Below are 25,576 nucleotides of genomic sequence, written 5' to 3'. Positions count from 1 at the left end.
AGCATCTTTTGGGTACATGTCCAGTAGTGGTATAAGCAGGGACTTCAGGTAGAACTATTTCAAATTTTTTGAGGAACCACCAGATTGATTTGCAAAGTGATTTTACCAGCTTGCAATCCCACCAGCAATGGAGGAGTATGCCCTTCCCTCAGACTTGAGTGAGCTAAATCAGACCTTGTTTTGCCACAGTCACCTAGCTCACCTAGGGTGGAGTATTCAGACTAGGGTGAAGTCTATTGTCCTGTCATTTGCAGCTTCCTTCAAGAAACCACTACCTGCTGAGCAGCTGAGCTTGTTTACCTGATGAGATCCTGGCAAAGTGGGGGGTGGGTTTTCCCCCTTTAAATTCATACTTAAGAATTAAACATTGGGCCTTGATCAGAAACTTTGTCTTGGTCTCCTTCCTCTCTCCTCCTTCCTCTCTCTTCTGTCCTTCCCATCCATTCCCAGCTTTTCTTTCAATTACCCATTTCTCAATGGCAGCTAGTGGTTACAGGGGAGTGTTCCTCTTCCTCCTCATCCTTGCCAGCATCTGCTGTCACCTGAGTTTTTGAACTTAGCCATTCTGATTGATGTGAGGTGGAATCTCATGGTCACTTTTGATTTGCATTTCCCTGATGATTAAGGATGTTGTACATTTCTTTAGGTGCTTCTTGGCCGTTAGAAATTCCTCAGTTGAGGATTCTCTGTTTATGTCTATATTCCATTTTTAACTGTTTTATTTGATTCTGTGGAAGCTAGTTTCTTGAGTTCTTTATATATTTTGTATATTAGCCCTCTACAGGATGTAGGGTTAGTGAAGTTGTTTTCCCAATCTGTAGATTTTCAATTTGTCCTATTGTCTGTGTTTTTTACCTTATAGAAGCTTTATTAAATCTTGATCTTAGAGTCTGAGCCACTGGAGTTCGGTTTAGGAAATTTCTCCCTGTGCTAATGAGTTCAAGGCTCTTTCCAACTTTCTTTCTATTCAGTTAAGTGGTTTTATGTTGAGATCTTTGATCCACATAGACTTGAGTTTTGTACAAGGTAATACATATGGATCTCTTTTAATTTTTCTCAATTTAGACTGCCAGATGGATTAGCACCATTTATTGAAGATGCATTTTTTCATTATATATATTTGGCTTCTTTGTTGAAGATCAAGTTTCCATAAGTGTGCAGGTCTTCAATTCTATACAAACACTCATCAGAATAGTCCATACAATAAAAATACAATAAAAACAGAAGGGACATTACCCAATTCATTCTATGAAACCACAGGTACTTTGATACCTAAACCAGACAAACGTCAAACAAAGAAAGAGAAATTCAGACCAAATTTGCTAAGGAATATCAGTGCAGAAATACTCAATAAAATTCTGGCAAGCCAAACTCAAGAATACATCAAAACCATCATTCACTATGAACTTCATCCCAGGAATGCAGAAACATTTCAATATATGAAAATCCATTAATGTAATCCACTAAATAAACAAACTCAAAGAAAATTCACAGATCATCTCATTAGATGCTGAAAGATCATTTGACAAAATAAAACACCCCTTCATGCTAAAACTATTGGTGAGATCAGGAATTCAAGGCCCTTATCTAAACATAATAAAAACTAAACAGCAAAAGCATCAGCCAATATCAAATTAAATGGAGAAATACTTGAAGCAATCCCACTAAAAGCAGGGACAAGACAAGCCTGTCCACTCTCTCTGTATCTACTCAGTATAGTACTTGAAACTCTAGCTAGAGCAATAAGACAAAAGGAGATCAAGGGGACACAAATTGGAAAAGAAGTCAAGGTATCATTATTAGCAGATGACATGATTGTATATATAAAAGACCCCAAAAATTCTATCAGAGAAATTCTACAACTGATAAACAACATCAACAAAGTGGCTGGATATAAAATTAACTCAAACAAATCAGTAGTCTTCCTTTATACAAAAGATAAGCAGGCAGATATAGAAATTAGGAAAACAACACCCTTCACAATAACCAAAAACAGTTTAAAATATCTTGGTATAACTCTTACCAAGCAAGTGAAAGGTCTATATGACAAGAACTTCAAATCCTTGAAAAAAGAAATTGAAGAAGACCTCAAAAAATGGAAAGATCTCCCATGCTCATGGATAGTTAGAATTAACATAGTGAAAATTGTCATCCTACCTAAAGAATCTACAGATTCAACACAATCCACATGAAGATTCCAACACTGTTCTTCACAGATATGGAAAAAATCAATTCTCCCTTTCATATGAAAACAAAAACCTAGGATATTGAAAGCAATTCTCAACAATAAAAGAACTTCTGTAAGACTCTGGAGAGCCTTAGCTTACCAGGGGACCCCCCTGAGTAAACCACATGAAGCCAGGATTTATGTAAAAAGCAAGATGAATTTATTGTTCCAGCGCACTGGAGTCCTTCCAGAGCAGGAGAGGCGGTGACCACCGGCACCCATTTGGTGAGTTTTCATATGGTTTCTAGGGGCAAAATAGAGCATCAGTAACTAGGCACAATATGATTGGTGGAACAGTGAACCCTTTAAACTGATTAGTCTTTAGAGAATGAGGTGACAAGTACTTCCCTTATCTGAAGGTGGGCAACAGTCTGTCCTGTGGAATGTGTCCACACCTGCAGGTTGGTTCTGCCCTGTTGTCTGAGAAATGTTAATTAGGGAGCTTCTGGAGGGGCAAGTGTTTCATGACCTTCCCAAAGTTCCTAAACTGACCTTTTCACTTCCATGAGAATCACCATCCCTGACCTCAAACTATACTACAAAGCAATAGTAATTAAAATCACATAGTATTGGTACAAAGAAAGATAGGTCATTCAATGTTTTTCAAGTTTTCACACCTGGAGGGACTTTGGAAAATACAGCTGTTGTATGGGCCAGGGTAACTCATGTCCTGGCCTGGAAGAGACTAAGGTACCCTGTAACATTATGAAGAACAACACTGAAGTGTAAAAATACCTTTATTACTTTGATATCGTGGAACTTTGTTCTCCCAGGTATCTTTTCCTTATTTTTATAATTATTAAAAAACTATTACATTTACAGAAATACCTTGATCCCATAAGACACTGAGTGATGATTAATCTTTGTTGATCCCCGATGCTTTAAGGATCTATAGAAAAACTTTTCTTTCTCTGAAGGGAAAAAATAAATTGGAGTCAATTAATTTTGAACATTTCTAAGAGTGTATGGACCTGTTCCATTCTGTTCAGAGTGGAACATGTGCCCTGACCAGGCTCTTGGAGGAACTGACAGGATCTATAGACATCGCTGTGCTGTTAGATGCTTATTGTAACACATTAAAACTGTAAATCCACACCAGTGCTTCCTCATTCAGTGCTTAATTCCATATATATTTAACTGAGCATTGATACTCTTAGATGCCAGTAAACACATTATTTTCAAAATACATTTGTAGTATTATTTAGTACATGGATGTTTATCAAAGAAGGGCCCCTTTGGCTAAAGTTCATTTCTAAAAAGTTCAGAGTTAAACATTTAGCCATATGCAGGTATCCATATTTAAATCGGGATTTTACTGAACTAGAAGAAGATTATTTCTCACCTTTTTGGGGTAGGGAGTGAGTCAGAACTGTAAAAAGAATATTTGATTAGATTGTTATTACAAATCTACATTTCAGGCAAAACAAACAGGAGTTAAAATAAGTTCTGAGGTTACTTATGTTACACTGCAGGGCTTCTTTGTCAGTTCAAAGGATACACATAATCCTGAAAGGAGAATGTATTCCACCCACTGCACAAGAAAAGAGAAGTCTTGTTTATGCATGTTAAGTGCCTGTGATAAACTGGAGTGCCATATTTAATAGCAAATTATTTAACTAACCAACTTTAATTTTTCCATGTGGCAATGGTAAGTTATTTTTTTTTTAAAGACTTATTTATTTTATATATGTAAGTACACTGTTGCTGTTTTCAGACACACCAGAAGAGGAAATCAGATACCATTACAAGGGGTTGTGAGCTACCATGTGGGTGCTGGGAATTGAACTCAGGACCTGTAGAAGAGCAGTCAGTGCTCTTAACCGCTGAGCCATCTCTCCAGCCCAAGCAGCTGCTGTATTGTAGAGGTGGGATTTGAACCTGTAAGGTTTCACATGGCAGTCCAACCTCTTAACTACTATGCCGTACTGCTTTTTTTTTTTTTTTTTTTTTTTTTTTAGTGGTAAGTTTTAATGTAATAAGCATCGCCAACCTTATAGTTCAACTTACAAGAATACAGGAGAAACAAAGAGAAATGTCTGCTACAGAGACAGCACCGATTTCAAATCAGAGTATTCAGCAGTCTGGTGGTTACAAATGAGATTTTTTTCCTCTTTATTTTTACTTAATCTCCACTTCTATGTATCACTTCTGTCTCTTAGCAGGGTGTCATAAGAAATGCAAAACTTTCCCTTGGGGCATTATTAACTTTTTGTAGCTGTGGTCCAGAGAGATGATGTGACTTGCCAAGTGTGTGTAGCTTATCTAATATTCAAGAGGAGCACTAGGTGCAATTCTCCACATGGCCATTCTCAGAAAAAAAAAAACAAATATAGCAGTTTGACAACATGAAGCAGGGATGTCAAGTAAGAAAACTGCCTCTGTAAGACCAAAAGCTAGGCAAGCTTGTGTAACTCATACATAGTTAGTGATGAATGTAGGAGAGTCCAGGATGGAGCTACCCCTGAGCTGGAATCTTGGGTTTGATAAGAAAGTTGGCTGAGCAAGCCAGGAGGAACAAACCAGCTTGTAGCACCAGATCTCTTCTTTGGTTGCTGGCTCCAGGGTTCTGCACTATTTGAGCTCTTGATCTGACTCCCTTCAATGATAGACTGTGATATGGAGCTAATAAGCAAAATAAATCCTTTTCCCCTCAAGTTGCTTTTGGTCATGGGGTATTATTGTATCAATAGAAACCCTAACTAGACCTCCAAGGACTTTCTGTGATAACAGTGTAGGGGAACCATGGGAACGGTCATAGAGACACTCAACTATACCCTGATTATACTGAGTTCCCTGTGACAACCTCCCACATGAATTTCCTCCATTCCCTTCCTGGGTGCTCATATCCAATGCTAGGTAGCCCCACACCTGGCTATTGAAACCTGACAGAACATGCTTGGCAGCCTTTTGTCCTCTTCTTCTAATTACTCATAAAGTTACCCTCATTATTCTTCCCTAGTTACCACAGTGTCTTTTATCACCCTGGTCCCATATGCCCACGTGCACATCTATACTTTCCCCTGATGTCTGCAGCCAGATTTGTTCATGATGGGAAGAGGAAAAGCCACAGCATATTAATTTAATCACACACACACACACACACACACACACACACACACACACACACAAATCAAAACAAAAATACAAATAAAACAAACAACAACAACAAAACCCCTTAAGTTGGTGAATCTTGAAGAAAACTACTATGACATTTATATCACTGATTCTCAAATACACTGTTTTTCTTCTTCTAGGTCTTCCAGGACTTGTCCAAAATATGTCACCATTGTTCTGAAAATACAGCTGTGGCACAGAAGTTTGAAAGAAATGGGTCTAATAGATGAATACATAAGTTCATTCACACAACCAATATATCACTCTTGAAAAATAATTCTACAGTTTTTGCAAGGCAGTTTTCACTCCAGTGATGTTAATCAAATAATTTATCATGAGATGAGATTTCGGGATAGGGAGGCAGGGTTCAGTGACAGGAACAGACATTAAAACTTAATGTTTTAATTATATTTCCAGAAATATAAACGTTTATAAATATTGTCTTAGAAACAAGTCGATAAATGTGTCCAAAGTCTTTTGGGGCTCTTTAAAACTTGTCTAGAGTATATTTTCTTGGTGATATAAATCGACAATTAAAGGATTTCAGCACGCTAGCTTTGTTTGAAGGATCATGGCCAAAACAAATGCTAAGAGGGGGAAGTTGTTAGTCCCGGTGGGGTGGGTTTGGCAAAATGAACAATGGCAGTACTGGGTTTTGTTTGGTTAGTTGCTTGTTTAGTTGTTTGGGTTGGTTAGGTTCATTGGTTAGTTCCTTGGTTAGTTGGGTAAGAAAAGCATTCGATCATCTTTAGCATGTGTACATGTTGAGGTGCCAGTCTGAGTGAAAAATGGTCTTTGACCTCTCCAAACTTCTTCTGTGAACAGCACGTGAAACTTGGCTGTTTTTCTGCAAGTTACATTTATAGCTGAGGCTGTTCAGCTCTGATATAGGACTGGTTAACATCCAGGTTTCTCCTGAATTATAGATTTCATCTTCTGGGTGCAAGAGAAATGTTATGCAAGTCCACTTCATTACATTACACTTCCATGTGGAATTTCCAGTATAATTCTCTTTTTATTACTCTGAATCAGTGTGGAAGAGATGCACATTAAAACAATGCACACGCAATGAGTGAGGAGCGAGGGTTTCAAGTTCTTAGCTTTGTATTCTTCTCTGCCACCGAGTTAATGTGCCCATTAACTTGCAAATGTGTCGAGCTATTAGTCAATTTCACTCACCTATAAAGAGACTCACTCTATTTGAATATTTCTTGATTATTTTTGGAAACATAACTCTGGTACTTTAATATACAAATTCTCAGCAGTGTTGCTGTATTTTATTTTGGCTCCAAAGAGGGGGTGAAGGCAGAGATTTTCACATTCTCATATAAATATGATGAGAAATAGTGCCTGGGATGTATTAGAATAGCAGAGGTGATGCCTTTTCTAAATAATTTACAGTTAGAAAATGAACTGAGCGTCCAGGGGACGGATGATTTTCAAATACAAGTATTTCACTCCAACAGAAGCTACTGCTCATGGGTTGCTGTATTTCTCAGCTGTTGCATGCAGTATGAAAAAAAAAAAAGTGTTTCTGCAGGCTTCAGAGACCAAGCTTTGGGCATCCCAGACATGCAAGTTCATGCATTAATGCTTTCTGAAGGTGACCTTTTCCATTCTCCTTCTTAACTTAAATGCTTAGTTTCATGAATGTAAATAATGCTATGAAGTTCATGATAACTTACAAAGGAATTATTCTGAAAGAATTCATTCTTACAAGGTGAAGAGCTGAAATGGGGATATGCACCTTTTAGTGTTCAAGTCTCCCAAATGCTACTTAGCAGTTGGGTGGGCATGGCTGTTTGGCTTTAGCATAAATTTCTTTTTATTTTTGACAGTTACAAAAAACTTTTTGTATGAATATGCTACAAATTTATTTTCAATTCAGAGTAAGTACTGTACATTTACAATATAAAAGTAGGTGAATGTGTGTGTAGTTCCCACCCTCTTAAAATGGTTACGAGTAAAGTACAGTACACTGCGAAAAATTTATTGTCATAGGTAAAAGGCTTGTTGTAAATTCCCAGTTTAAAAATAAGTACATCTTTTTGAGTGATAGGGCAACAGGAATTTCTCCAGTCAGGACCCAGAGATAAAGAAATTCATCTTCCACATTTGAGAAGCATGCATTGTTTTACGGTAGCCTCTTTAGTAAAGAATGCACCTTACAACAATCTTTCCCAAATGAATTTTTGCTCCAATAATTCTATTATCCTTTAGATGGTGGAGAGAATCTCTCCCAAATTAGTATACACAAGGAAAACACAGAGTATGTACATATGAAAAAAAAATTCAGTGATTTTCTTAGCATGAAATGGATCCTTCTTGGTGCCTGGTTTCAGTGTAAGAATTTTAAGTATAGCTTCAAACTGGCATGAGATGTCACTTCATTGATAGGATTCACGATTCAGCTGACAGCATCATTGTCCAAGCAAGCTGATCAGGACATGGCAGTATCACCATGCTGACTGCTGCAACAATCACAACTAACTTTAGAGGACTGGACTACACAAACAATCCATGAGGGTGCCAAGAAATAAGAGCAAAACCAAAAACACATAAAGAAGTCTCCAAAGCAAGGCTGAGCTAATGTTTGTTTTGGTTATAGATCCATTCTTGCTTGCATTCTGCCAATCATCTGGATAGAGTTAAATGGAAATCCATTCTGTCTATTCCTTCTGCTCTCTGCATAAAGACCAGGATAATCATAAGACTAAGGCTATTATAGGGGTACTCATGGATTAGAACCAGAAAATCCTTTCAGAGGAGACAACAGCAAGCTTAGCAACAAAGCTGTGCCTTTCTTTTCTGAAAGATTTATCATGTCTTTAGTTCTATCCCTAGGCTTATGATATAAATCTCAGTATAACTACTATGTAGACAGGATCACCCAATGTGATTATAAGCTAAGACAAAATTTTTGAACTTTAGCAGAGACCTACATACTTCTCATGACTGCCTTGGTATGAAACATAAACATCTCATAACAATATTTTTTTAAAAGATCGGGGTTTTGTTTGTATGTTTTTTTTTTTGCTCCGGTAATATATGAGACCATCCTTCACACTTCTGATCCGTTCATCTCCTTCAGTCTCCTGTAGCCACTTTGCCACTTCACAACCCAATCTCTTGAACACTAAGTCTGTTTTCAATATTTCTACATTCAGTCTTATTCCGATAATACAATCTACTATGTATCTGGCCTGTATTCTTGCACTGTTTTGCTTTCTTCTGACTTATTTCTCTGAAGTTTATCCTCCACCCCATAGCCAAAGAAAATATTTCAAAAATCTCATTTCCCTGTGCCACTTCTATATTGTCACTCTTCAGAGGGTTTTAATTGTCCTTAAGATGAAGCACAATGATTTAAGGTGGTGAATGTTGTAGCATCTAAGCCCTCATTCTCTGACCCATATACATTCTAGCATATAGCCCAGCCTAGTCCTGCTCAAGGACACTAACTAGTGTCTCAGTTGCTAATCTTCCTTCAGGTATTAGTTATTGCTTTTTGCCTGGGTGATTCAGATGCCCATTTGAGATCTAGTCTAATACTCTTTTACACACCTATATTTTCCCCTCAAATTGTCTATGCCATACAACAGCAGTGACCTTATGCTGGCCTGTAGCCCTGATCACTAGCCAGTGCCTGTAATAAGTGTGTAATTGAGTAAATAAATGAAAGAGAAAGGAAAGAACAGGTGGCGGTGATTTTTAGATCATTAGTTTCAGATGCAGGGAGGTTTGATGATATATGTGAATTGTTTCTCTAAGGACCAAAGGAGAACCCATGATTAAATCTAAACTCTAGTAATTAACATGTGAAGAAGCTAGACAACAGGGACACCAGAAAAATCTGTCAAAGACTTGAGTAATACATTCCCCTGGATATCTGTATTACTGCTGCCTTATGACTTCTCAGAACATAACAATGATATAAAAACACATGGAGATGCTAATGAGGGCAAATTCTTGTATAGCAATTATTACATCATGTAGGTATTTGAGAACACCTTATAAAGGGCAGTTAACACTCTCACCTTGCTGGGTGTTCAGAATAGCTGTTTCTCAAACCATTGGATCCTCATACGTTGTTAATACCACTCTGGCTTAAGTTGAGGTAGTCTAGAACAGGGGCATTCTTTCCAACCAGGGGTACAGTTTCATGGTGGATTCTTTGGCCTCAGTGAAGCAGGCTTGCTGACTGGGATGCTAAAGAACTCATAGCATGCGAAAATGTGTCCATGCTACATGCTGCATATAAACAATCTTCCCCAATCTTTAATTAAAACAAATCCTCAGTATAGTGTGGTGGGACATGCCTGTAACTCCAGCACTCAGGAGGCTCAAGGATTGTGATTCTGAAGTCAGTGTATAGTACATTTGAGATCAGCCAGGGATAGATAGCTGATCTTGACAAAAAAAAAAAAAACAATAAACAAAAAACAAACAAATGAAAAAACAAATCAAAACAAAAATTTAAGTCAGGAAGTGATCATCTGAGGTTTAGAGAGATGACTCAGTCATTAAGAGAACATTTATTGCATTTACACAAGACCCAGGTTTGGTCCTAGCACCCATATTAAGTGACTCATACCTCCTATAATGCTATAGCCAGGGAATTAGACACCCTATCTACTTTCTATGAACACTTGCACACTTGAGATGCTCATAAATTCATATAGGTATACACACATATGCACATAGATAGATGATAGATAAATAGATGATAAATCTTGAGAGATGGATAGATAGATGATAGATAGATAGATAGATGATAGATCTCAGAGAGAGAGAGAGAGAGAGAGAGAGAGAGAGAGAGAGAGAGAGAGAGAGAGAGAGAGAGAGAGAGAGAGAGTTTTGATAATTTTGTGAGTTGACCTGGGCTCTGAGCTAAAGCATGTAGGTGTCTATGAGTCCCAGAGCTGCTGAATAACCAGAGGGCTCAGTCACTCAGGCAGGTGATTTACTTCTGAGCTTTCCACTCCCAGAAGCTCCCAGCAGGTAATTTAAATTCAGATCTCAAACAAAATTCCAAGTGAGTGTGTCATGGGCGTTTACAGTCACTGCTAATTGTCAGAATCATAAAATACAAGCTTCTGGATGATAGCAGTCTGCGGGATTCATCCTAAGCTGTTCAGTTGGAGATGGTAAAGCAGATTTTAAAGGTTCAATAATTAACAGGATTTGTGATGGTATGCGTACTGACTTTTCTATAAAGTAACTCAAACTATGCAGCTCTGTTTAGAGTGGCTTCAGAAGTCAGACAATTGTTCAGTTAAGGGAAAGGCAGATCAGTAAGAAAAACAAGCATGGTCTTTATAGTTTCTAAAAGCTCAGAAGATGCTCTAATCGGCCATAATTGGGAAGAGAGGCCCCTTGGTCTTGCAAACTTTATATGACCCAGCACAGGAGAAGGCCAGGGCCAAGAAGTGGGAGTGGGTGGGTAGGGGAGCAGGGGTGGGGGGGGGGAGGGTATGGGGAACTTTTGGGATAGCATTTGAAATGTAAATAAAGAAAATAAATTAAAAAAAAAAACAACAAAAAAGCTCATTTGAAAATCTGGATACAGATAATAATAATGAGGTAAGATGCAATGCTTTTTGAAGGGACAATACAGATAGTTTTGCATGTTACTTTTAAAAAATCTTTATTTATTTACACTCCAGATTTTATCTGTTCCCCCACCCCCACCCCATCCACACTCCTACTGTTCCACCTCCTATAACTACTCTCCACCCCCTGTGTCCATGAGGATGTCCCCACCACAACCCCACACCCAATCAGACCTCTAAACTCCTTGGGGACTCCAGTCTCTTGAGGGTTAGATGCATCTTCTCTGACTGGACCCAGACCCAGCAGTCCCCTGCTATATATGTGTTGGGGGGCTCATATCAGCTGGGGTATACTGCCTGGTTAGGAGTCCAGTGTTTGAGAGATCTTGGGGGTTCAGGTTAATTGAGACTGCTGGTCCTTCGACATGATCACCCTCCTCCTCAGCTTCTTCCAGCTTTTCTCTAATACAACCACTGGGGTCAGCCGGTTCTGTCCATTGGTTGGGTACATATATCTGCATCTGACTCTTTCAGCTGCTTGTTGGGTCTTCTAGAGGTCAGTTATGCTAGTGTGGTGGTTTGTATATTCTTGGACCAGGGAGTGGCACCATTTGGAGGTGTGTCCTTGTTGGAATAGGTGTGACCTGGTTGGAGTAGGTGTCACTGTGGGTGTGGGCATAAGATCACCCTAGTTGCCTGGAAGTCGGTCTTCCACTAGCAGCCTTTGGATGAAGATGTAGAACTCTCAGCTCTGCCTGTTCCATGTCTGCCTGGATACTGCCATGCTCCCACCTTGGTGAGAATGGACTGAACCTCTGAACCCGTAAGCCAGCACCAATTAAATGTTGTTTTTATAAGACTTGCCTTGGTCATGGTGTCTGTTCACAGCAGTAAAACCCTAACTAAAATAGCTAGGTCCCTTTTTGTGAGTTTTCCATAGCCTCAGTAGTAGTGTCAGACCTTGGGACCTCCCCTTGAGCTGGATCTCACTTTGAGCCTGTTACTGGACCTTCTTTTCCTCGACTCCTCTCCATTTTCACTCCTGCAGTTCTTTCATACAGGAACAAATATGGGTCAAAGTTTTGACTGTGGGATGGCAACCCCTTCCCTCACTTGATGCCCTGTCTTTCTGCTGCAAGTGAGCTCTATAAGTTCCCTCTCCCTGCTGTAGGGCATTTCAACTAAGGTCCCTCCCTTTGAGTCCTGAGAGTCTCTCAAGGCCCAGGTCTCTGGTGCATTCTGGAGGATACCCCCAACCTCCTACCTCCCAAGGTTGCCTGTTTCCATTTTTTCTGCTGGCCCTCAGGGCTTAATTCCTCTTTCCTCACCCAATACTAGATCAGGTTCCCCTTCTTCAACCCCCTGCATGTTATTTCTGTAAAATTAATAATTTTGATTTTTTCAGGTGTGAATATAACTCTAATTACTCTCTCTATACTCCCTCTCATTTCCCCATCAAGCCTCTTTTGGACCTTTTCTCAGATTCACAACTTTTGTCTTTGTGACCCATGTAGTTTAATTAAATTAAAATACAAAATTTCCAAAAACCAAGATCAAATCATTCAATTAAAAAGATCTGGATGAGAGAGAGGGGGGGAGAGAGGGAGGGAGGGAGGGAGAGAGAGAGAGAGAGAGAGAGAGAGAGAGAGAGAGAGAGAGAGAGAGAGAGAGAGAGAGAGAGAGAGAATGCATATCTTGGAAAGGTTACTTGTAGAAGCTGTCCATGAGTTATTAAATCCCAAGTGCACATGATGGCATAGCTCACTATGAGCTGTTAATTAGCATAGACCCAAAACTGCCAGTCTCCTGCCATTTCTCTTGGTTACACACTAGAACTAGACAGCAAGACTGTATTGCCAAAAATACCGTGTATGTTTCATGCATGGTGTAGGTAGGCTTCCTCCTACCTTTCATAGCACTGGAGCACGTTAGGCAGGCTACTGGAGAATAAAAGACAACAACTGTGTTACTATCACGTGAATTTCCCAAACTATGAGATGATTCTGCCTAGCAAGTTGTGCCAACTTGAGCAAGAGTGGAACTGTGATCGTGGGTTAAGCAAACTCTCTCTGATTGGATTTGATGCCCTGTTACACATGAGAAAATCTATGCTTGGTATCATGAACTTAGTCAAAATTTCAGTTATATTTTTAAAAGATACAATCTACTTATATTTTACCTGCTAATTAATTTATACAAAGAAATTCTAGTTCAACAGAAGATTTTTAAAGAAAAACAAAATGTGCAATTCCAGCCTTTAATGGTTCATTGGGGGAAAAACATTGATAAAACACTGGATAAATATTCTCAATTCTAGATGGTAGTCCCAGTTCCAATTATCCAGTGGTATTTTGTTTTAAAGGTCTTCGTTTCTTTATTCAATTTCCTTTTTAGTTACACATACGTTCACTGTCATTGTGCTATAGTTAGGTTGCTTTCTACCTTTATGACTTTATCTGTATTTTTCCATCTTCGAGGGACCAAATTTTCTTCAGTTTCTGCTAGCGAATTATCTCCATCGTTGCTTATTGTTCTAAGGTCCCCAATTCTAATCCAGCCGTCAGCCATTGTCCTACTCATCTTTTGGAGTTTGTGATTAGAACCGAAAGGCATTGTTTTAGTACTTATTATTCCAAGTCAGTTTTTGTCTCTTCTTTAGCTTAGTGTGTGGCTAGTACCATCACTCTAGTACATGGCCTCCTACTGTTCCTATGAAGACTGCACAGGGGATAAGAATGAAACATGGGTGGATTCTACCCTCCAAGCCTTTGCCCCACAGGTAGACCATGGTAGCTACAGAAAGAAGGGGATCGCTGAGATGATCTTATCAGTGGAAGGTATTCTGTGTCACTTTCATAGAAGAGCTGAAAAACCTTGGCTTCAAGACAAGCTTGTGTTTCTGCCTGTTGTATGAAGAGGTCCCTGTATTTAATAGACTGAATAAGAACACCTTGATTCCAGAAGTCAGTGAGAAATATAGATTGAGTATGTTCTATGTGTACACTGGTAACTCTGCTGGATATTTTAAATTCCTTTTCGCTTTATCATCATCCCATATACCTTGTAAGGGAGGTAGTACACATATAAGGACTTTACTAATTTGGCTCCTAGTACTTGAGCTCCAGTATAAAGCTCCTAACCTTCCTAGGACTGATGAAGAGTTTGAGGATTGAAGGAAGATTTTTCCCTGTACAAACTCCTACTAGAATTTTGAGAGTGAATGATGGGAGATTTTGTGGTAATTGGGATTAGCAAACCAGTACAGAAACATCTGTGGGTGAGGGAGACCTCAGGTAACAGGTGAGAATGGCAAGAAACAGACTTCTCAGGTGACAGGTTTCACTGGCCAGCTCATTTAATTGGGGGGTGGGAGGGGGGAACAAAGGCTCTTTAAACCTTTGAGGGTTAGGAAGGGTTATGGAGTGAGTATACATCATTGGACCGGGGCCAGAATTCTGATGCCTCATTTGCATAAGGAGGAATTTCTGGTGCTGCTGAATATGACCTTGTAAGGGGAAAGGAAGTTTAACCTACAGGGCTACATGACCTCCTCTCATCTGATAGAGGTGGAGAAAAAAAATGTCTACATGCTTGTTCCCCAATTGCTCCACAGCTATACCATACCTCAGGCAGGTACAGGGGAAATGGACAGGACTACAAACATATTTGATTCTGACTGGGGGAAAGTGTCTTTAAAGTTCTCTTCACACAGGAAGGAGGCACCTGGTGGAGGTTCCTGGAAAAAAATCTTCAGCAAAGGAAAATGAGAGTTAGTACACCTTTGTGGAAGGTACCCCCCCAGTCCATGGGGAACACCACCAGTAAAGAGTCTTAACTCACTGACAGTATTCCCCTCATTAACTCTAGAACACTTTGTTGTCTCTAACTCTGAGTTTGTGAGGATGGCTCTCCAACATAAATCTGGTTATATACAGTCTGTAATGTCATCTAGAGTCAGCTAGACTCTTCAAACTGCTCTCCTCAAACCTTTAGTATTCTGTCATGTGCCCTTAGGCTGTACTTTAATTAATAAGCAATCTCAGAATGAGTTTTCTCCATTTTTTTTTTTTAAATTTTATTCTCCTTGCCCACTAGAAGGTGACATTACTTTGGTAAGAGAGGGTGACCATTGTGTCAGTCTCACCATGTATCATCTCTTGGTTGATTTTGTTAGCATCTACTATGGTTATTTCCAGGCCACCACTGATAATTGACAGAAACAAACTGCTGATGAAACTACGATTGTTATAGAATGTAAATAGAATTCCTAATACCTTCCTTTTCTAAGAAAGGTATTTAGAGTCTCCTTCATGAGAAGTAAGAGTCCTTTTCTATCATCGGTCTGAGTAGTTGTATATATTCCAAGACAACTGTTGATTTAAATGAAGATCATTTATGCTTTAAAAATATCTGAAATACCATACTATGATGAATTTAGGTAATATAACACACGGAGCTGCGCATCGCTATACGTGTCACATTTCCAAGTTCAGGAACAGGAAATTCAAGAAAGCAGTAAGCAGTCTGTCTTCCCAGGACCTCAGTGCATGAATTACAGTCCATTGCCACAAGGAGGGGACTGCTCATTTCCCTTTGTAACTATTGAATTTGGGGAGAAAGAGGTTACAGAAATAAAGCCGACACACAAGAGTAATTGAATATCGAGACCTCTTGAAAACACTGTTCATCTTCTACATTAATAGCACACAAGGAAGCTGTAGCTATGACCCAAAAGGTATGGTCTTACACTGAACATTGAGTATGCCTGTATTTTGCCTGTATTTTGGAGTTCTTTGCCTCAAGAGTTGTGAGAACTATATTCACATCAATTCTAATCCATACAATCTGGGGCATCTTGAAAGGCCTTTGGAAAGATTTCTAGGCTTGTCTTTGCCCAGAGGACGTTGTTTCAAGTAGAACAACATAATTTGGACTTCTTCCTTTATCCAAGCATGGATTGAAAAAAAAAAAAAAGGAGCAAATGAGAATATTTGAGGAGAAGTGAAATAGACTGTGAGACTAACTCAAGCATACAGAATCTTAGATGAAACTCTGGTGTCAGGAAAGTACCAGCAAGCTGTTAACAGTGTGCCTGAAAATTAAGAGAGCACAGGTCTATAGGTATTGATTTGCATGATTATCCAATTAATGATTACAATTACTATGGTGAACTCATACACACTGTAAAACAACTGCAATCTCACTTGCACAAACAAAATCACTGAGTGGAAAATATTTTTAAAAACATAGCTTGGTCTCACCCCTCACTGAAAAGCAAAATTGTGCATCATTGACTAATAAAATGAATGCCCTAGAAATCCAATTCATGGAGTTTTATAATATTTAGTCTATAGGGCACTGCACTTGGGTGACCCGAGTTCTAGAGCAAGAGAAATATGAATTAGAAATCAGTGTCTTTTTTTTTACTAGATATTTTCTTCCTTTACATTTCACATGCCCAAAGCCCCGTATACCCTTCCCCCGCCCTACTTCCCAACCCACCCACTGCCTTAATGGAAGTAATTGCAATCAGATACAGCGATGGTGTGGGAAAGAAAATGCATTGGGGGCCGAATAAAGAGAATAATGTGCATTGAAATACGCTTGTGGTTCACTAACTTTTTATTATTACTTTTATTTTTCTACAGGCCAGTCGTTACCTGTTCACCTCCTGTCTGGCTTGCCCTTCCACAGTTTCTCATTCCATTCCTTCCCCCCTTCTGTCTCCAAGAGGATGTATCCACTCCCTCACCCCACCCCACCCTCTGTCAGGCCTCCCAACTCCCTGGGGCATAAAGTCTCTTGGGAGTTAGGCTCATCTTTTCTCACAAAGGCCAGGTCAGGCAGTCTTCTGCTGTATATTTGTTGGGGGCAGGGGAACTTGTACCAGTTAGTGTACGCTGCCTGGTTGGTGGCTCTGTGTCTGAGAGATCTCAGGGTTCCAGGTTAGTTGAAACTGCTGGTTCACTATTTTAAGAGAGCAGAAATAACATTTTAAAAGAAATGTAGTATTTGTTTCTTTGTGAAGAAGTGTTTTATTTATTCTTTTGCTTTAGAAAATACATGCTTTAGAATATACATGGCTTTAGAATATACATGTAGAAATACATAGGATATACATTCTATATATGTAGAACATATAGAATATGCATAGTACATTCCTTTAAATAAAATGGGAAGTTCACAGCATATAAGGTATTACAATTTGGTGTGCCATGCTGAAGTGATGATTGAAGCAGCTAGTATCTGTGCTGGTCTATGTGTTCGTAAAGAGCAATCACCCCTCTGCTCCTAGATCCAACCATGATTAGGAATTCTCTCCATCAAGTTACTGTCACTTGTAAGATTAGACTAGTTTAATACATAAATCATCTGTGGTCCTGTTTCGCTCTCAAATTCAAAGTTGTTTCTATTGGCTCTGAGCACTAAAAGCCATTTCTTTCTTTCTTTCTTTTTCTTTTTTTTTTTTTTTTTTTTCTCCTCTAGAATTTTGGTTGATCTTGTGTTGTATGCCAGTGTGGTGCTTTTATATTTGAAATACATTGTATTATGGTTCTCACCACCTTGAGTTCAAAACCCTTGTTGTTCTTTTCTTCCTCAGCAAGTTCTGATTTAGGAATTTTGTCAAAAGGTCAGTAAAATTTAGAACTCAATAGAGCCCCTCTCTTTCTCAGTTTTTACGTACCTATGGCCAGCTTCCATAGAAAGATTGCTAGACTATATTGGGGTTATGACACCTTTTTAGACAAGGCAATGTTACAAGGCTATAGCTAGAATGCCCTGGTACTTATACTCCTTCATTAGCTGTTCTTTATCTCCTCACTGCTCCTTCAGGAAATCCAGCCAATTATCTCAACATCTGTTCCCAGGAATAACTCTGTCAGTATCAAACTTAACATTCGTGGACGTTAACATGCTCTGACCCAAGGCTAGTTACAGTTTTCGACTTACCCTAAAAGTAGAGTACAAAGTTTTGTGCTTCGTATGGGAATGGCATGACCATGAATACCACATTACACTGTGGTACTGCCATCTACTCTTCTTTGGGGGTGGGCGGTAAGAAGACACCAACACACATGCTTGCAGGACAGTGGAGCTTTCTTCTTTCATCTCATGAGGATAAAAAGGAGCAGGCCTACAGCTATCTTCTTTGACTATACCAAACACATTTGTTTCTGATAAATGAGTAGCATTTTCCTCCTTTGAGACTTCATCAAGCTTTGAAAGGTTGTTAGCTACAACAGACAACATCCTATTCCAGAATTATTTAAACAAGAAGAGAAGAAAATTCAAGTACCTTAGGAGAGATGGATTTATTTTTAGAATAAGTAATAATAGATGATTTGTGTGGAAGTTAGATCTTGACTTGTAAAATATATTTAAGCTAGTTCTAAATACAATTTATTACGTTGTAAAATGCATTATGCATTGGATATGATAAAATGTTGAATTGAAAAGGAATAAAGAGAAAATAATACCCTGCAAAGGTGAAGTTTTCTAGATGGCAAATATAGTTGAATGAAGGTTAACACTTTATGTATGAAATGATTAGATATTATGTATAATACATTGTATATGGTATACTTAGATAGAATGAGAAAACTGTGTGTATTATCAACAGAATTCATATCAAGACTGTATAAAGATACAGTGAGTACAATAAAAAAAGATGAATGACTCCCCACAAAAAATGAAACAAAGGTATGAATAGAAGACAATGAAATAACTAATAAATATTGAAAGTGTCAATGCCAACTTCACCAGTTCAGAGAAATACATATTAAAAGAACACATTGCAATTTTTTAAACCTACCAAATTGGCAAACTCTTCTGTTGGTACTTAAATAGAGAGAAAACAGAAAAATCTATGACAAAACAGTCAGGAAACTTGGCACATTAGACTTCTATTAAAGTGACAGGCACTTTCTTCAGGGTGTCTTCTTCTTGGTGGAATGTATTCTACTTTTAGTAAACATTTTCAAACATATAGAATGGGCAATGCTAAAAGAAGCCCCTCCATACTCATCAGCTAGACTGAGAACTTACCAAGATTCTCAGTCAGGTTCTTTATGTATTTGTGCATGTGTGTATTTAACTGTTTGTGTTTTGGTTGCATGTGTGCGCATATGTCTCTTAATGCCAGCCTTGGGTGTGGTTATACAGGAGTTGTTCACCATTATTCACAGTCTCTGACAGAGATTAGGTGAGGAAATTGGGCGGTTTCAATGAAAATGGACCCATAGCTCACAGCTCTTGGTCTTGAGTTCTTGGTCATCAGTGGGTGGAACTGCTTGGGAGGGATAATTAAGTGTGACTTTTTGAAAGAGGTGTGTCACTGGGGGCACACTTTTAGGTTTTTAAAGACTTGAGCCATTGCATGTGTGTGTATGTATGTGTGTGCGTGTATGTGTGTGTGTGTGTGTGTGTGTGTGTGTGTGTGTGTGTGTGTGTATTTCTGCCTTCTATTTGAGGATCAATAGGTAAGCTCTCAGCTACTGCTGCAGCATCATAGCTGTCTACCTGCTGCTATGTTCCCCACAGTGATAGTTTCTGACCTTCTGAAACAATAAGGCCCCAATTAAGTGATTTCTCTTATATGCTCCCTTGGTTGTAGTGTTTTATCACAATAGAAAAGAAAGTAGACAGCTAGTTATCTAGCATGCTCCAGGGGTCTCTTTGTTCTCTCTCTCTCTCTCTCTCTCTCTCTCTCTGAACCCAGATTGCAGCATCTCTCTCTCTCTCTCTCTCTCTCTCTCTCTCTCTCTCTCTCTCTCGCATTAGTATTACAATTAGTATTACACCACACCCAGCTTTTTACTTGTGTTAGGAGTTGAACTCAGGTGACAACTAGTGTGGCAAGTATTTTAACAACTGAAGTCTCTCTCTAGATCCTTTAAGGCAGCTTTGAACATTTTTTTAAAAAAAATATGATCTAATCCCTGATATATGTATACATACGGTTGATATATATCAAAATTCGTATTTACAAACAGGTTGATTCTGTAATTTCAGCTTTAAAATGTGAATAATTATTTATGTTGAAAGTAATAAGTGATAATAGGAAATAGTTTGTTTTCTTCTCCTGAAAGGGCACTATGCTACTTATGAATGAAGGAGAAAAAGCAGTACTCTACTTTAGAAAGTTTGGGATTCCATCCATGTCATTAGACTTCTAAAGCCCAACTCCATTTATTACTTTTTCTCGAACTAACTGCTATGCTGGTAATAGATAGTTCATGCATAGTGATTAGTGGTTCAAAACTTATTACAACCTTTAATACTTAATTCAGTCCTTAAAAGTACTGAGGCTGATGCCATACGTATCTTTACCATCTAGATGAAGATGAGTAAATGGTCTCCATTTTTATGGCAAGGTTATAATAGGCTCTGGGATTCCAAGTTGTATAGACATTTCATTTTGATGCACATTGTCCCAGTGTTGAAATGCTAAAATAGAAATATAGGACCATCTAAAAATAATTACAGAATTTCTCCAAAAGAATGAGAAAGAGAATATAGTCACTGTTCCTTTTGTTTCGTGTTGTTTTGTACAAGAACATGTACATGCATGCTGGGTGCTTGGGAATGCATGCCACATCATGGTGACAGAGGTCAAAGGATAAATTTTTGAAGTCCTTTATCTCTTTCCACCTTTATGTGAGTTAGAGAGATCAAACTGAGATCACTAGTCTTGCATAGCTGTCCAGCTAACCATGATAAATTTGAGAGCAAGATAATTTACAAAACCTAATATTTTAACCGCTTGGGTTGGATTGAGCTTTCCACAATATTTTTTTATTATTATTATTTTCTTTATTTACATTTCAAATGCTATAGCGAAAGTTCCCTATACCCCCCCAGCCCCTGTTCCCCTACCCACCCACTCCCACTTCTTGGCCCTGGCATTCCCCTGTGCTGGGTCATATAAAGTTTACAAGACCAAGGGGCCTCTCTTCCCAATGATGGCCGATTAGGCCATCATCAGCTACATATGCAGCTAGAGACACGAGCTCAGGGGGTACTGATTAGTTCATATTGTTGTTCCACCTACAGGTTGCAGCCCCTTAAGCTCCTTGGGTACTTTCTCTAGCTCCTCCATTGGGGGCCCGGTGCTCCATCCAATAGCTGACTGTGAGCATCCACTTCTGTGTTTGCCAGGCACTGGCACAGCCTCACAAGAGGCAGCTATATCAGGGTCCCTTCAGCAGAATCTTGCTGGCATGTGCAATAGTATCTGGGTTTGGTGGCTGATGATGGGATGGATTCCCGGATTCTCCACAATATTTTGTTGTTTATTATTTTACTGTTAAATTGTCACAAAACCCTAAACATATGAAATAGAAACAATTTCTAACTCTTTTAGTAATCATTACTCTAAGAAGTAGAATTGTCCTGATGCCCTAAAGTCCTTTTCTTTTGTAACCACTTTCTCTTCCTCTAAGCCTTCATAATTCTATTTTTATAGTATTCTTTAATTCTTCTTTTAGTATGCAAATGAATCCTTAGGTATATTAGTTTTGCATTGCCTTTATTAAATATTACATGTTTTTTTTTAACTGTTTTAACCCATAGGTTCTTTGACCTTTTCCTTTATTATTTATCAGCCTATTACTGTTGAATTATCCTTTGTAGGTGATGACAGGCTCTGTCTATAAAAGCAGCTACTGAATATAAAGAGTTATTCTATAATCAGTGATGCTGTATTAACATATAACCCTCAGCACATAACTCTTCATTACAGACGCCTTGATATGTATAGTCCTCCATCTTTATTTAGAAGAATGCTTTGTCTTGGAGAAAAACATATTTCAGAAATTAATTTAAAGTTTATTATAATTTTAAGAAACAAAGTGGCTGTATAAACAAAGCATGGCTTTCTGGAGTTTTTTAGTTGCAGGGAATACACTCTCATTGAGATTGCCTGGAGATAGTATACTTGACATAATTCCAGAGTGTTACCTGGTATCCATATCACCACATGAGGGTTCATCAACAAGAATGTGCAAATTGCTATATTGCACACTAATGTACAAGGATATTATCCAATGGTTTTACAAAAACTTAAGTCCTAGTTATCAGAGCTAAGATGAAGTCATAGGCTATGCCCTTCTGATGACCTCTATGTTGAGGAGAATGCTGTCAATCCATGGACTACCCTTTGAATAATGATGGTTCCCTCATCAACTGAGACAAGATGGCTATGATCTGTCTCCTGGTATCAATTATATTGATAAAAGAAAGAAAGTGTATTTGTGAATGGGTGACAAAATCAGTCACATGAGACAACAGGCTTGTGTGTCAGGATAGAAACCTTAAGTGAATTTTGGACCAAGCCTGGATACCTCATCCCTGAACCTTACCATTCTTTCATGATGCCTCTACCTAACAAATTTCCAGCATCACTGCACACATTCTTCCCAGATCTACCCCACTTTTCTAGAAAATGAAGGTCATAATAAAGTCTGGACTCTGTCCTGAAAGAACAAGAACATTTATTCTATTGGTTCACTTGTAAATGAAAACATAACTCCATGTGCTCTGAAGGCAGGGTAGAAAGTTAAAAGCATGTGGTGTGGTGGGATGCCTCAGGTTTATTATTTAATCCTATCTCTGTCTTCTAATTATGGGTGCATTGTTCAATGAAGTAATGCCCAAGCTTAGAAATTACCAAGCAGGTGTTTAAAAGACATCGGTAAGCACTTCTGCTGTAGTCTAATTAGCACTTGAATACATTTTACAGTGCACAGTCATCATTATTTCTTCTTCATTAGCTGTTTTTTATAATGCATCTTATAATAATGTTCCTAACATGTTACAAAAATACAACTGCATACAAAGTAGCAAGGCTGAATACATCATGAAAACACACATTTCATACCCATGGGTAGAACAATTTGTAGTATAGACTTGATGTTTATTTGCATATGCTAATGTAAATTTGTAAATATTATATTTGCCCAATTCTACTTACTCTGCATTGTGGAAAGGTACTTTACAGAGTTAGAACAATGAGTTTAATCACTGCCATTGTTGATAGGACATTATCTTACAAGTAAAGTAAGATCCCATTTGTTGTATTACACTATGATTCTTCTGGGTAGACATCTTTAAAAAAATGGAAATCAGACATCAGGGTAGGCATCCTTGAAAAGGTAGCCAAAAGATATGAAACCAGCAAGTCAGAGCACACTGCAGGGCTAGTCAGTGATTATCTTTAATTGCAAGGGTTACTCAGAAGTTACTGTGACCAGTATGACCCCAGAAACATCATGTGAAAAATATCCAGTCATATTTCTATAATGTGTTCCCTTGACTGGCTTAGCTGCGCCATGTGGGACAGCTAGGCTAAATTGGGAGTCGTTCTCCCCAAAATAAGCAGTTGTGGTGGATAGAGGGTTTTTTTTTTAATGGTCAATAATTTTTATTATTATTTTAATTTTAAAAAGATACTTTATGCTTCTCTTGTAATTGTCATGTTTATGTAATCTAGAATCATCTATCTTGTTTAGGCTGACTGGTGAACATGACTATGGGGAATTAACTTGACTAGTGGGAAGAAACACCCACTGTGGGTGAGCCCATTCCCTGAGCAAGGGATCTTGAATTGTGAAAAACTGCTAAAAGATAGCTGAGTACCAGCACTTATGTGTTAATTGATTGCTCTTTGTGCTCATCTATGGATAATGTGACTAGCTGCTTTGAGTTCCTATTGCATTGACTCCCCATAATTATATCCTTGCAAGCTGAAATGCTCTGCCTTGTACGTGTATCCTGCACATGCATACTTGTACACTTGTACACTGATGTTGATACCCTCCTATTTTATTTTATGTTTTGTTTTAATTTTTACTTTGCCCTTACATACATGAATGCATTATATTTTGATCAAATTCATCACTCCTTCTACAACTCTGGAAGAACCCACTGAGTACTTCTGGTCCCTCTTTCGGAATTTCATGCCTATGTGTATATGTGTGTGTATATATGTACATATGTATGTGTGTGAGTGTGTGTGTGTATAATTACTGATATGTGTAGACTATTGAGTCCATTTAATGTTGCCCTAATCAGTGCACATGGGTATATTTCTGGTCACTGTAGCATTAACAACCTACCTGAGGCTCTACATCTGAAGAAACATGACTTTCTCTCCCCTGGTAACTATTAACTGTCTGTAGCACATTAACTAGAACTAGGGTCTTATAAGATATTGCCTCCCTGCGATACACACAGATACACACTGTGTCAGATATACACACCAAGTCAGTTATTCGCTGCACTTTGATCATTTCTGGTTCTCTGTAATAGCTCCTATTCATCATAGATAAAGTTTCTTTTTAGTACAGATCAGACTAAACTGCGAGTATAAAAGATTCTAGATTATATCAAGTTGACACATACAAAGTAAATATACAATATGTCTTTAAGTAAAATAATAATACAAATTATTGACCATTTAAAAAAATATCACTCTTAACCATCATAACTGCTTATATAGGGAAGAGCTACTCCCAAGTTGACCTAGCTGGCCCACCCAACACAGAGAAGCAAATAAAGGGCAGACACACACACACACACACACACACACACACACACACACACACACACACGCACACACACAATTTTCTAGTCTGGAAAATTGACTAGATCTATCTTATGCAAGTCTGCTGTAGAGAAACACGACTATTGAGAGTTCATTAACACAACCATGCATCGTATCCAGAAGATGCTGTCTTGCAGTTGTCTACTATGACCACTTGTGTGGCCTGTTCTACAATGTTTCCTTAGTGTTATGGGGAGGGAGTGGTTTATAGAAACACTGAATGGGATGAACACTCCACAGTCAGGTTCTCTGCACTTTGATCAACTGAGGTTCTTTGTAATAATTTCCATCCACTGCAAATGAGATTTATCTGATGAGTAGTGTGAGCTGCACAAAACGGTGAGTTTAGATAACTACTTAGAAGCCTATATAATCTATCAATTCAGCAAAATGACAATAGTAACTTCTCTCTTAGAGTTTATGAACTCTATAGCCATGAGTTCATGGTCAGTTTCATAGTATCATTCATAAAGTCCCTCCTGTTGAGCAGGTCCTAAATCCAATCAGACAGCCGTGGGTTACCTCCTAAGACTTCCATACCACTATTGCAAAGTTGTGGTGATCAGAGTTGATGGTTGGTTGCCCAGGTTCTTTCCAGAGGCAAACGAAGAATTCAGTGTCCAGGGACAAAAGAAGTAAAATCTCAGAAAGGGTAACAGCGCTAGTTTCTTGAGGCAGAAAGCAAAGAACAGAAGCACCCTGTGTGGTGTGAAGGAAGGTCTTTGTCTTAGGGTTTATTACTTCAAAGAGACACCATGACTGTGGCAATACTTATAAAGGAAAACATTTAAGTGAGGCTGGCTTAGCATTCAGAGGTTTAGTCCATTGTCAGGATGGCAGGAAGAACAGCAACACAAAGGCTGATGTGGCGCTGGAGAAGGAGGTCAGGCAGAAATAACCTATACCAGGGTCCCTTCAGCAGAATCTTGCTGGCATGTGCATTAGTATCTGGGTTTGGTGGCTGATGATGGGATGGATCCTCAGATGGGGTAGTCTCTGGATAGTCCATCCTTTCATCTTAGCTCTAAATTTTGTCTCTGTACTTATATCCTTTCATGGGTATTTTGTTCCTTATTCTAA

Source organism: Mus pahari, chromosome 2, assembly GCF_900095145.1.
Source record: "Mus pahari chromosome 2, PAHARI_EIJ_v1.1, whole genome shotgun sequence".
NCBI classification, from domain to species: domain Eukaryota; kingdom Metazoa; phylum Chordata; class Mammalia; order Rodentia; family Muridae; genus Mus; species Mus pahari.
This window is presented reverse-complemented; position numbering follows the sequence as displayed.